The 12939-nt window shown below is 44.6% G+C and overlaps 1 long non-coding RNA gene across 1 annotated transcript; it reads right to left on the bottom strand.

The window, feature by feature from the left end:
• Nucleotides 1-6425: 6425 nt before the first annotated feature.
• LOC127224358 (uncharacterized) lies at nt 6426-10793 on the bottom strand. Its single transcript, XR_007834700.1, has 4 exons — nt 10577-10793; nt 8349-8561; nt 7376-7519; nt 6426-6959 (listed from the first exon to the last, which is right to left on the bottom strand). It is a non-coding gene; the product is annotated as an uncharacterized LOC127224358 (long non-coding RNA).
• Between the last annotated feature and the right edge of the window lie 2146 nt (nt 10794-12939).

Raw genomic sequence — 12939 nt, 5'->3', positions numbered from 1 at the left:
TCTGACCTCCGCATGCACATCGTGATACTTACACGATAAATAAATAAATATTTACAATGTTTAATTATGTTCTTGAGCAGGGAGGAGGAAAGGTACCAGTAAAGATAGCCAGACTGTGGTGGCGCACACCTTTAATCCCAGCACTCGGGAGGCAGAAGCTGGCAGATCTCTGTGACTTGGAGGCCAGCCTGGTCTACAGAGTCAGTTCTAGAACAACCAATACTACTCAGAGAAACCCTCTCAAAAACAAAACAAGACAAACCCTCCCCCAACAAAAGGTTAAAAAAAAAAAGGGGGAAGGAAAATAAGACAATGGGCATTTAGGAAGACTCCACACCTCATGTCCCAGGATCTTGGCTCTGTCATGGCACATCCTATTTGAGAATCTGTATGAAGTGTGAAGTGACCCTGACAGGATGCTCACAGCACCCTGATCCTTGGGGGGAGGTATTGAAAGTAAGTGCAACAATAATGCCAACACGCTGAGTTGGGTCCCTGGGCAGCCACTTCTCACTGTCCAACTGCCTTATCCTGGCAGGAAATGGATTATTCGGGGACAGCCTTTAAGGTTCTACAGCCTGGCCCCACCCTGGTCTGAAGGGTCTGTTTCCTAACCCTCCAACATGTCAGTAGACTGCCACACATGGGCTTCTGCCACAAGGAGCATCTGTGAATTTCATCACCATACCGTCACCTCTCAAACCCTGAGCCGAGATCAAGTCTTCCTCTCTTGTTTCTTTCAGGCAAACACAAAATGGGAAAAGTAACTAATCCAATGTGCAACCAACCACATCTTGATGGCCTCATCCAGCCCCATAGCTCCATGTCCTCTGCCAGCCAGTAGCAGATGCAGACATATCAGGAACATTGTAGATATAAGAGGGACAGGGAACAGGCTGTCCTAGACCCTGGAGGACAGTGGACCACATGGTGGGTCCTCTCAGCCCTCAGTTCTTATTGATGTCTGGATTCTCAGTAGGCTTCACCCACATGTACACATAGTTATAACCCTCCAACTGTCCTGAGCAACAAGAAGCCAAGGCATGGCTTCTTCTGGGTACCTGGAGCCCCATTCATGGACAGCATGGAGAGGCACTCTGTCTCTCAAGGAAGACAATCCACATAGGAACAAAGAAAATAGGGGGAAGCAGGGGAAATAGCTAAGTCAGCAAAATGGACGTAAGGAGCTGAGTTCAATCCCCAGTACCCTCATAAAAAGCTGTGTGTGGTGGCATGCATTTGTAATACTGCTCTGGAGAGACACATGCAGGCAGATAAGACCCCTGGTGCTTACTGGCCAGCCAGTCTAGCCTAATGGGAGTCCTGGGTGGCAGGGAAGATCTCAAGAAAGAAGTGAATGGCTGCCAAAGAATGACACCTAGGTGTATGTGGCCATTGGCTTCTTCTTGAGGACAGGAAGTGGTTTTACAAACTTGTGAATTACCAGCTGCCTGCCTAGTGCTCAGAACTTTGTGTGCCAACCACAAGGACACCACAAGATGCATATTAGTCTTTCCTGTTTTAGAAAGGAAAACTCAGGACAGAGTTGTCCAAAATCCAGCCTCAGACAGTACCAGGAATGTCGAATAGGAAGGCAGGGGGTCTGGTTGGGAGGGGGGGCGTGGCAGAGTCTGGCTGTGTTACTTAAGCTGCCTCTGAACTCCCAGACCCAGATGATCTTCCCATCTTAGTCTCCTGAGTAGTTGGGGTTCTAGGAGCTTGCCACCACACTCAGCTGGGTTTCTTCTACCCTCCCACATGGCAGCAACTGCACAGGACTCTCAGAGACGTCCTATCATGGCTGCAAAGAGCCTTCTCCATGGTGACATCACAGCTAACACTTCCCAAGTCCCTCTGGTGCAGGTTTTGGCCTCTTCTTCCTCATGGAAACTCAAGGAGGTCAACACTATCTTACCTGCTTCATAAGGAGGTCACTGAGGGACAGCAAAGCTAAATACTTATCCCAAGTCAAAGAAGGAAGTGACAAAGCCAAGACTCGGCCTTGCCACTTTCAACCTGCAAACGTCTTCATCTCTCTCGTTGGTCTCTGAAGTGAAATGCAAAGACCACAACTGTTCTTCCTCCCAGAAAACACCCTGTGAATCAACACCCACGACACGGCATAGAATGTGTACTCATGCTCAAACTAAAGCTCTGGGCTGACTAACAGCCCGGCCTGGAGGTGGTCAGACAGATCCCACATTTACACAAGACCTCCTCCAGTTCTGAGCCTTTTGCTTGCCCCTTCCATGTTTCTCTCCTGGCTTGCCTACCCCTGTGTCACTGCCCCTACTCAGAGAACAGTTTCCAGCCTGCCAACACCCAGAAGACAGAGCAGAGGCAGAAGGGAGCCTGCAGACCTAAGAGGGGATCTTTGGAAGCCACTAGGAAGCTTTGTGTGAGCTGATGCGTTAAGAAACTCCCACGCAAATGATCACAGCGCCACCTGGTGATCACTTGGTGTTTCTTGGACAGGAACATTAACACAACAAACTGAGGTTCAGGGGCTGGAGATAGCTTAACAGTTAAGAGTACTGGCTACTCCTGCAGAGGGGCTAGGTACCCACATAGCTGCTCATAACTGTCTGTAACTTCAGTCCCAGGGGACCTAATATTCTCTCCTTACCTCCAAGGGCACCAAGCACACACAGGGCACACAGACATATATGTAGCAAAAACATACATACACATTAAAAAAATAACGAAGTAATTCCAAATAAATAAATAAACAGGTCCTAATACCTACCTGTTATTAGGTTGTGTTCATCCATCGCATTTTAAATTCTAACAACTGTCTAACGAAAGAATCATGGCTGGAGAGATGGCTGTTCGTAAAAAGGCACATGACCCTGAATTTAATCCGTAGGGTTCACATTTAAAGTCAGCCACCAGCACTGGTGTCCCATGACTTTAGTCCCAGTCATAGGTGGATACAGACAGGTGGATCTCTGTGAGTTCAAGGTCAGCCTGGTCTATACAGCGAGTTCCAGGCCAGCCATGGCTAAATAGTGAGACTCTATCATAATAATAATAGCAGTAGGAATAATAATAAATAAAACATCAAGCATATCATGTGCTTAATAGCAACTCTAGGGAGGCAGGATCCCTGGGCTTGCTGAGCTCCAGGCCAGTGAGAGACCCTGTCTTATAACACAAGGTGGACAGTTCCTGAGAAGCAACTCACACACACACGTACACACACACACTCACATACACACTCACACACGTACACACGTACATGCACTCACATACACACTCACACACATACACACTCACATACACACTCACACACACATACAAAGGCACACACACACCATTTTTTCAATTTTGAAAAACATAAAGGAGGAATCATTATCCTTTTTACAAACAAGGACCCTGAGCTCAAGCATGCAGTTACTCAGAAAGCCGTTCACTGGGCATCCATTGAGTGGTAGGCACTGGGCCAGTTAGCAGATGCTTTATTGAAGAAAGTGGGCTGACTCTCTGAATAAATGAGGCTTATGGAGAAAATGGACATTAACCAAATAATCACACAACAGTAACAAGGGACGTGAAGGAGAGATATATAAATGTCCCTACTCATCCCAGGGGTCAGGGAAGGGTCCCCAGAGGAGTCAGACATTAAACTTAGATCTGAAAGATTACAAAGAATTACTCGGACAATGAGGCATTAATTTGCACATTGATGGATAAAAGCAGTGTACATCTCCATTTGCCCTTTTTCATTCTTTGCACACATATATGCATTCCTAAAATGCTTGCCTTCCAATTCCAATGCATGCCAATCCATTGAGACTGTTCATTTTAACTAAGGAAGCTGTCAGCCTACTGACATCTCCCATCTGTACCACAATTTATTTTTCCAAGCCCCTGATGTTGACACTTGGGCTGTTTCCAAATTTCCATTCCTTTAAACAGTACCACAACCAATGTCCTCCATGTTCACTTTTCACAACATCCAAATCTGTGAGGATGCCCCTGTGGTCCCTGCCCATGTTCACTTTGATACTCACTGCCATCACATTTGTGTGTGTAATATGTGTGTGTGTGTGTGCAGTATGTGTGTGATGTATGCAGTGTATGTGTGTGCATGTGTGTGGTATGCAGTGTGAAGTGTGTGTACATGCAGTATGTATGTGTGTGTACATGTGTGTGCAGTGTTTGTGTGTTCAGTGTGTACGAATGTGTATGTGCAGTGGGGGAAGAATGCATGTGCTACAACACACATGTGGAGATTGGAAGACAACTTTCTAGAGAGAGTTTCCCTTGTCTCTTCTGCCACACTGTAGTCCAGGCTATTCGTGCCGATGTGTATTCCAAGCTATTTGCCCCTCCCTCATGTGTACTCCAGGCTGTCCCCCTGCCCCAAGCTTATGGGTCATCCTCCTGTCTCTTCCCATCTCCCAGGAGGAGTGCTGAGAGTTCAGAAGCAGAGTTCCACATGAAGCTTTTTGTATGTTCTCCAGACAAACCCTGGTCATCATGCTCACACAGAATGCGCTTCGCCCACTGAGCCAGCCATTTGCCACCCTCTTCCCACTTTCATTTCCACTTTCCACACCAGACAGCACTTAAGAAACACACACAAAGAGCAACCCCGGCCAGCGTCAGGACAGTGAAGAGCAGGGGAGACTTACGGCCAGAGTATACCTTCTCCTCTACCAAATTCACTCCCCAGAAACTCTACCATTCACTCTGTAAGATCTGTCTGGGCTGAATGGAACAGACCCAGAGGGGAAGTTGGGCTCCGGGCACTTGACCCGGAGCTTCTAAAATATACTAGCGGGAACAGCACATCTTCTCCAGCCCTGTGCTCTCACTGACTTGGGGTCAGTCCACTGGGTCTTTCTGATCTGCATCCAGCCCCATCTTAACAGTATAAATCACTCAATATCCCCTAATTCTGATCAGAAACTCCTCCAAAGCTGTAGGTTCAAGGTCAGCCTGGGATAGATATATAACAAGAAACTGTTAGAAAAGAAAGAAAGGGAGGATATTTGGAAAAGGAAGGGGAAGAGGTTTGGGAGGGGGAAGGAGTGGGGGGGGGAGATAAGGACTGAGGAGGGGAGGGTGTGATCCCACCCACCACTAGCTGGAGAGGGTGCCCAGTCTACAGACAAAGGGAGTTTCTAAGCCCCTGGGCAGGTGTTTCCAAAGGAATCCATTTCATGCCTTCACACTGGATGTACAAGGGAAGCTGCTAGAAAGCTTTGAAAACCTCAGGATTCAACAGGAGAGCTCAGAGCAAGGTCCATCAGAGAGGAACACCCCCCCCCAAGCTCAGGAACCCAGACTTAGCACTGGCCTCTGAAGCCATGGCCCTGGCTTCTAGAACTGTCCTGGAAAGGGGTGTGGGGTACAGCCATACATCAGGCCATGTCTTCTTGGCCCACCATCCAGGTAACCCTCTGTGGTGGCTTAAAAGAAAATGGCTCCCAAAAGGAGTGGCCTGAGGTCTGGAGGGACCACAACTCCACACCCTCACAACTCCCTGCACCCACTGGGTGGATGTGAGCTTGTGGTCTGCTAATTGTGTTCTACTACCCTGATGCCCACCCACTCCACCCCACCACCACCATGAAAGTGAAATAACTGGCCTGGTAGAAATGAAGACATTCAATAGGAACTCTTGTATCTTTCAATATGACTACTAGACTATTGAAGCAGTGCACCCCAATGAAATGGGAACTTCCCCGGGAATCTCATGGTGAAAAGGGGAACATGTGCCAGCCAGAGGGAGAACTTGTCTCCTACAAAGAGATTTACAACTTGTCAAATGTTCACTTTCCAGGATGAGTCTGAGGTCCAAACAAAGATTGTCAATGTTTGGCATAGCCACACTGGGCCAGGACTGCTTAGATATGCATGTCCTTGGCCTTCTATTTAAACTTTAATCTCACTTCAGGACCACAAAAGTAGACTTGAGAGAGTCACTGGATCTCTACCTCTCTTCGCAATGTGACCACAGACCATATTAAATTTCCTTTTACCTTTTTTTTTTTTTTTTTTTTTTTTTTTTGCCATTAACTTGGCTGTTTTAATTGGTGATACAAGGACAGATGACCAAACTTGACCTCTTGGAGTACAGATAGTGACCCTAAATTCGGTAACAGAAGAGCCATGTTCACTCCTGTAATCCTGCACTGAGCACATAGTAGGTACTCAGAAAATGACTGTGAAATACATAAAAGGGGACCTTGCAACACTTCCTGTGTACATGCCACCTGTCGTCTCCTATCTTGTAACCCATGACTACACACAACATCATCAGATAATCATCGTTTAAGGTCAGAAAAGCCTGCGCTTACAGGTCCCTGGGACAGAAACCAAGATGTCAGCAGGTCTGCATTCCTCTGCAGGGCTCCCAGAAACATCCATTTTTTTTTCAGCAGTTCAAAGTGTTGACATAAAATACAGCTCACACATCAGAGGAAATAAGAGTTTATTCTTGAGCCAAATATGGGTGGACATGGCCCGGGAACACAGGTTTGGGTTACCACCCCCCAACAACATGCTCCAATGTGGATCTGATTTATGATATTTTTAGAGTTACAGAATAAAATAAAGCATCTTTCATGTACATGGGCGGATCACTGAGTAGGTGAGTCATAGCAAAACCAGGAAGCCTATTATAAGTCTCAAATGTTATCTGGCCACACACTTAGCTTTGGGGTTGATGGAAGCTAGTGCTCTGCTAGGCTGATACATCAGAAGGATTCTAGCTGATAGTCAAAAGGATGTTATGGTCTGGGAAGACTGCTCTGCCATTAAAGTACTTGCCATACAGTTATGGGACCCCGAGTCCAGTCCCCAGAAGCCATGTATAAAAGCTGTGTGTCATGGCATGCACTTGTGATCACAGTGCTTGGAAGGCCGAGACATGCAGATCCTCAGGTCTTGCTAGCCAGCCAGGCTAGCCCGTCTGTCAAACTCCAGGCCAGCGAGAGAAGAATTTGTACCTAAATCAAGATGGGGACATCAAGATGGTTCAGTGAGTATAGGTAATTGCTACTAATCCTAGTGACCTGAATACAGTCCCAAGACCTCACATGATAAAAGACAAAAACAATCTCCCACAATTGTCTTCTGACCCCCACATATTCTCCCACCTCTGTAGTAGATAAATAATTATTAAAAAGAAACTGATGAAACAAGGTGGACAGTCCTGAGGGACAACATCTGAGGTTATCCTCTGGCCTCTATATGTGTACACACACACACACACACACACACACACACACACACACACACACACACATAAACACACTCAGAAAAAGATGTTAGGTCAGGCACAGAGGTGGGCAACTAGTAGCCACTGGGGTATTAAAGGGAACCTGAGATAATTTTGGCCTCACATCCACAGTGTCCAACTTACCACCACCACGGGGTTCCAACCAATCAGTCAGTCTGCAACATGACTGTGGCTTTCTTCTAGATCACTGTTTCCAGAAGCCACTTAGATTCCTTGGCTTGGGTTTTGTTCCTCCCAGTTTCCAATCCTTCAGTGTTGCATCTCCAACTGAACCAAGACAGGTTACAGAGAAGGACCAATCTCCTAAGAATGGCTTGGATGATGGGACTGGGCCACCACAGGAAGCCAGAGTAACCACCCCATCTCCAGGTCCATGTCTGCAGAGTCCCTTCTCCAATGAAAAGGGAGAAGAACCACAAGTCCTGTGCCTAACCCTGAGCATCTTTCTCTTGCCCTGCAGGGCCAGACCCGGAAACAGGAAGGTGAATTAACACCACCTTACTCTCTGGCCTCCAGCCAAGTGGAATTCAAAGCTAAGTCTTGAGCTATGGAATGTGAGAAAAATACACATTATTTGTGCAGCGAGGCATGGTGACGCCCACATTTAATTCCAGAACTCAGGAGACAGAAGCAGGAGGATCTCTGTGAGTTTGAGGCCAGCCTGATCTACATAAGCAAGTTCCAGGACAGCCAGAGCTATGTAAAAAGGCCCTGTCCTCTAAAAAGCAAAGGTATCCGTGTCTAGACAGTAGACAAAATATTTCTTTCCTGTCATTATCTTTATTTTAACGTAAATATATGGGCTAAAATGGAACTGTTAACATAAATACATGGGCTAAAATGAACTGTGGCCTCTCGTCTACGTAATTAAACATGTGGCCAGCAGATGGCAGTACAGGCTCACAGCAGGCCCTCCACAACCTATGCCCACCTCTTCTATTCTCCAGAATCTGCCTGAGGAAGAAATGCCCCACCCAGAGGGAACTGCAAAGGCCAGGGGTGGGGGAATCTAGCACATGTCCCTCTCCTGAGCCAGGTCAAGCCTGCAGGAACTGAGGAGCTTGACACCAAACAGAAACAACTCTCCAGTATTTACCATCTCATCCTGTCTGTGGCTCAATGTGCAACTGGTCACTAGACAAATTGATCCAAGGCTGTATGTGGTGGTGTATGCCTGCAAATGCTGGAGACAGGAGGATGAGCCGTTCAAGGTGAATCCCAGACACACAGAAATCCTGTCTCGGTCTCCATCCTTGCTGGGAAGATCACACGATGCTAGCAGAGCTTATTAATCTCTCTAAAGCCCACACTGAAATGAAAAAAGTCTTCAGATGTGGGGGCGTTGGTGGAGCACGCCTTTAATCCCAGGCAGAGGCAGGCAGATCTCTGTGAAGTTCAAGGCCAGCCTGGTCTACAGAGAGTTTCAGGATAGCCTCCAAAGCTACAGAGAAACCCTGTCTCAAAAAAAAAAAATAAATAAATTGAAAAATGCATTTAAAACTGGCTATGCTAGCACCTGCCTTTTGTCCCAGCACTTGGAAGGAGGCAAAAGATCATTGTGAGTTCCAGGACAGTCAAGGCTACACAATGAGACACTGCTCCCCAACCCACCCCCCAAAAAAAATACAAGTGGTGATGGTGCATGCCTTTAATCCCAGCAGTCGAGAGGAAGAGGCAAGCAGATCTCTGTGAGTTCAAAGCCAACATGGTCTACAGAGTGAGTTCCAGGACAGCCAGGGCTGCACAGAGAAACCCTGTCCTCAAAAAACAAACCAAAAAAAAAAAAAAAAAAAAAAAGGAAGGAAGTGAGCACACAATATACCTGAAATATCAACTTAGACAAATTTAGAACAAAGTCTAATAAAATTACTGAACGTGTTAGGGAAAGAGGGAAAAGTCCTTGAGTGTCTAGTCAGAATAAATACATAAATACATGATGTAAGAAAATAAACTCAAATACTACTGAGCAATGCTTTATGCCAGAAGAAAATGAAGTGGCATTTTAAAAATTAGTCTGTAACAGAGGATATGCTAATAATTTTTTTGCCCAACAAAACTAACTTGAAAATATAATGGGTACAACTAAGTATTTACTATAATTTGAATGTTAAACATTCCTTGCAGACCTGTGTGTTAAAGACTTGGTCCCCCAAGCAGGGCTGCTGAGAGAGGGTGGAACCTTCAGGAGATAGGGACAAGTAAAAGCCTTCAGGTCACCAGAAGTACGTCCTTGAAAAGGATTCTGGGGACCCTGTGATATATACTCCCACCTCAACACCCTGCCTGACACAAACCCACTTCCCTTTATAAGTTAATTTCTTCCATGGTTATCACAGTTGCAAAAGGCTGGCTAACACAATTTTGGACATGAAAAAACTGAAGAAAGAGAATTCTCCCGAGTCCTTCCTAAAAACCTGCTAGAGAAAACTACAACCAAAATGACTAAAACTACAAAAAATAAAATGTAAAGTAATTACTTGTAGGATACATAGTTACGTATATCACTGAGATTAAATGAGAATTGTGATGGAGATATGCCATGCAATAGCTATGTGTTCTGACAGTGAAGCTATAAGACCATTTCTAAAATATGAAGAATTTCTAAGATATGAAGAACTGAGCCAGTGAGATGGCTCCATGAGCAAAGGTGCTTATTGCCAAGCCTGGTGACCTGAGTTTATCCCCAGAATTCACATGGTGGAAGGAGAGAGCCCATTCCTGAAAGCTGTACTCTGATCCCCACATGAGCACTGTGGCAGACATTTGTACAAGTGTGTACACAAAAAATAAATATAAAAAGAAAGTGTGAGCTGGGTGTTAATGGTGCACATCTTTAATCCCAACACTGGGGGGGGGGGAGGCTGAGGTAGGGGGATCTCTGTGAGTTTGAGGTCAGCCTGGTATACAGAGCTACAGAGAAACCCTGTCTCAAAAGAAAGAAAGAAAGAAAGAAAGAAAGAAAGAAAGAAAGAAAGAAAGAAAGAAAGAAAGGAAGGAAGGAAGGAAGGAAGGAAGGAAGGAAGGAAGGAAGGAAGGAAGGAAGGAAGGAGGAAGGAAGAGAAAAAAGAAAAAAGAAAGAGAAAAAAAGAAAGTGTGAGAAGTTAAAGCTTCACTCAGCCTTAAAATATAAAGAATAAAGGCTGGAGAGATTTAAGAACATTGGCTGTTCTTCTAGAAGATCCTGGTGCAATTCCCAGTAGTGACATGGCAGCTCACCACTGTCTGCAACTCTAGTTGCAGGGAATCCAACACCCTTACACAGACATACATGCAGGATGCAGGCAAAAAAACCAATGCACATAAAAATAAAAAAAGGATACTAACATAAACTTTAGGAGCTGAAGAGATGAATCAACAATTAGGTTTAGAGCACTTGCTGTTCTTGGAGATGACCTGGGTTCATTTCCAACCACCCACACGGCAGCTCACAACCATCTAACTCCAGCTCCAAGGAGTCCAACACTCTCTCCTAGTCTCTGTGAGTACTTCACACAAATGGTACATGCACATACATGCAGGCAAAACTGTAAAATAAAATAAATATAAAATGCATATTTATATATTTATCATGTATGTGTATATATATAGCCTAATATATGCATATACATATACATACATACATACATACATACATACATACATACATACATACATATATTTCAGGGCTGGACAAATGGTTTGATGGGTAAGAGCATTTGACTACCTGAGTTCAGTTCTCAGAACCCACAAGGTGAAGAGAGAAAACCGACTCCCTTGAGCTATTCTCCGGCGTCTACTTGCACAGCATGGCACGTGCATGGGCACACACATACTAAATAAATAATGTAAAACAAAAAATAAAGAATATATGCCTTTCATATGTTTGTGAATATGTCTAGAAAGAAAGTTGCTTGGGGTATGACTGTTGCCATTTTTACTTTTGAGTGTGTGATATAGAACAAATAGAATAAATAAAATCGGATCCTCTGATTTTATTAACCCCTATGTACATGAAGACTTGATTTTCAACATGGTAAAAGGGAATATATTCCTTTCTAAAATATTTTTATTTTAAGTGTGTGTGTGTATGTGTGCACACGTGTGCCTGTGTGCACTTGAGTGCATGTTCGTGCAGTGCCCCTGAAGGCCAGAGGTGACAGATCCCTGTGAAGCTGAGTTACAGGCAGATTAGGAACCGCTTAATGTGGGTACCAGGAACCAAACTTGGGTCCTCTGGAGGAGACATATCTGTTCTTTTGTTTTGATTTGTTTTGTCTTGTTTTGTTTTGTTTTTTGAGACAGGGTTTCTCTGTGTAACAGCCCTAGCTGTCCTAGAACTCACTCTGTAAACCAGGCTGGCCTCAAACTCACAGATAACTGCCTGCCTCTGCCTCCCAAGTACTGGGATTAAAGGCAGGAACCACTGTCCAGCCAACATATATGCTCTTAACCAATAAGCCATCTCTTCTGCCCCCACACGATGAATTTCATAGAGAGAGATTAAGGCGGGTCACTTCTGGGCCTTTTGGTTAAGGTCATGTGCAGACAGATCAAAAGGAGGCTTAATAGAGCAGAGATCTGGTGACAAATCTCAGTGTGTACTGTAAGAGTCAGTGACAGGGCTCTATTCTCCTGACAGCTGGCTGAAGTGTGTGTGATAAAGCACATCCCTGAGGACCAAATCAGCAGGAATGTGCATCCCTCACACTGAGATGTTGTCATGAAATCCCATTTCCCACTTTTAAAAAGTCTTCCTGGAGAGACCATAGATCCTAGCTCAAAAGTTCCGAATTAGGATCATGACCCCACATGACCCCACATAACTTAATATAGAGGTTGAAGAAAAAATTGACAACAGTAAAAGGTTCTTAACACTCAACAACAAAATATTAATTTAAAATCAAACATGTAATGAATGCAAGGTATTCTGCTAGCATCTGCCTGTCTTGTACCAAGTGATGTCACTGCAACCTAGGTCTGGAATACGATGGGCACTTTGACATAGAGGGCCAACCAATGCTGCCCAAACATCTTGGTTTTGATTTGAAACCCCTGCATGTTATGAGTTGCAATGTTTTCTATTACATACACTAAAATATCTGCTCTCATATCTCCCAACTGAAATGCTTTCTATTATATACAAAGTTTTCTGCTCTCATATCTCCCAACTGTCATTTCTTAGCATGTAAAAATTATGGTGTATATTTGAATTTTTATTTTATTTTCTTTCATTTTTTATTCTGTGTGTCTCCAACTGGTCTATAACTTACATATAGACCAGGCTAGCCTCAAATTCAGGCCTGCCTCTACCTCTAGAGTGCTGGGATTAAAATTGTGTACCACCATACCTGGCAGAGAGTTTGATTTAACAAACTATTTGTTTTTGCTAGAGAGTTAGTTTAAAGTGGTGCTGGTTGCTCTCCCTGAGGAACCAGGTTCGATTCCCAGCACTCACATGGCAGCTCCAATCATCTGTAACTCCAGTTCCAGGGGATCTAACCCCTTCTTCTTACTTCCAAGCAGACCAGGCACATAAATGGCACACAGACAGACATGCAGGTAAATACTCACATATAAAATAAAAATAAGCAAATCTTTCCTTAAAGGTATTGTTTCAGTCATCGACTTGACTTTCAGTTTTAGAACTCATTAATCAGGGCAGGAGAGATAGCTTGGTAAGGACACTTGTTTTGCACACACAAGGGATT

Source organism: Phodopus roborovskii, unplaced genomic scaffold (assembly GCF_943737965.1).
Source record: "Phodopus roborovskii unplaced genomic scaffold, PHOROB, whole genome shotgun sequence".
In the NCBI taxonomy this organism is placed as follows: Eukaryota; Metazoa; Chordata; class Mammalia; order Rodentia; family Cricetidae; genus Phodopus; species Phodopus roborovskii.
This window is presented reverse-complemented; position numbering and strand designations above follow the sequence as displayed.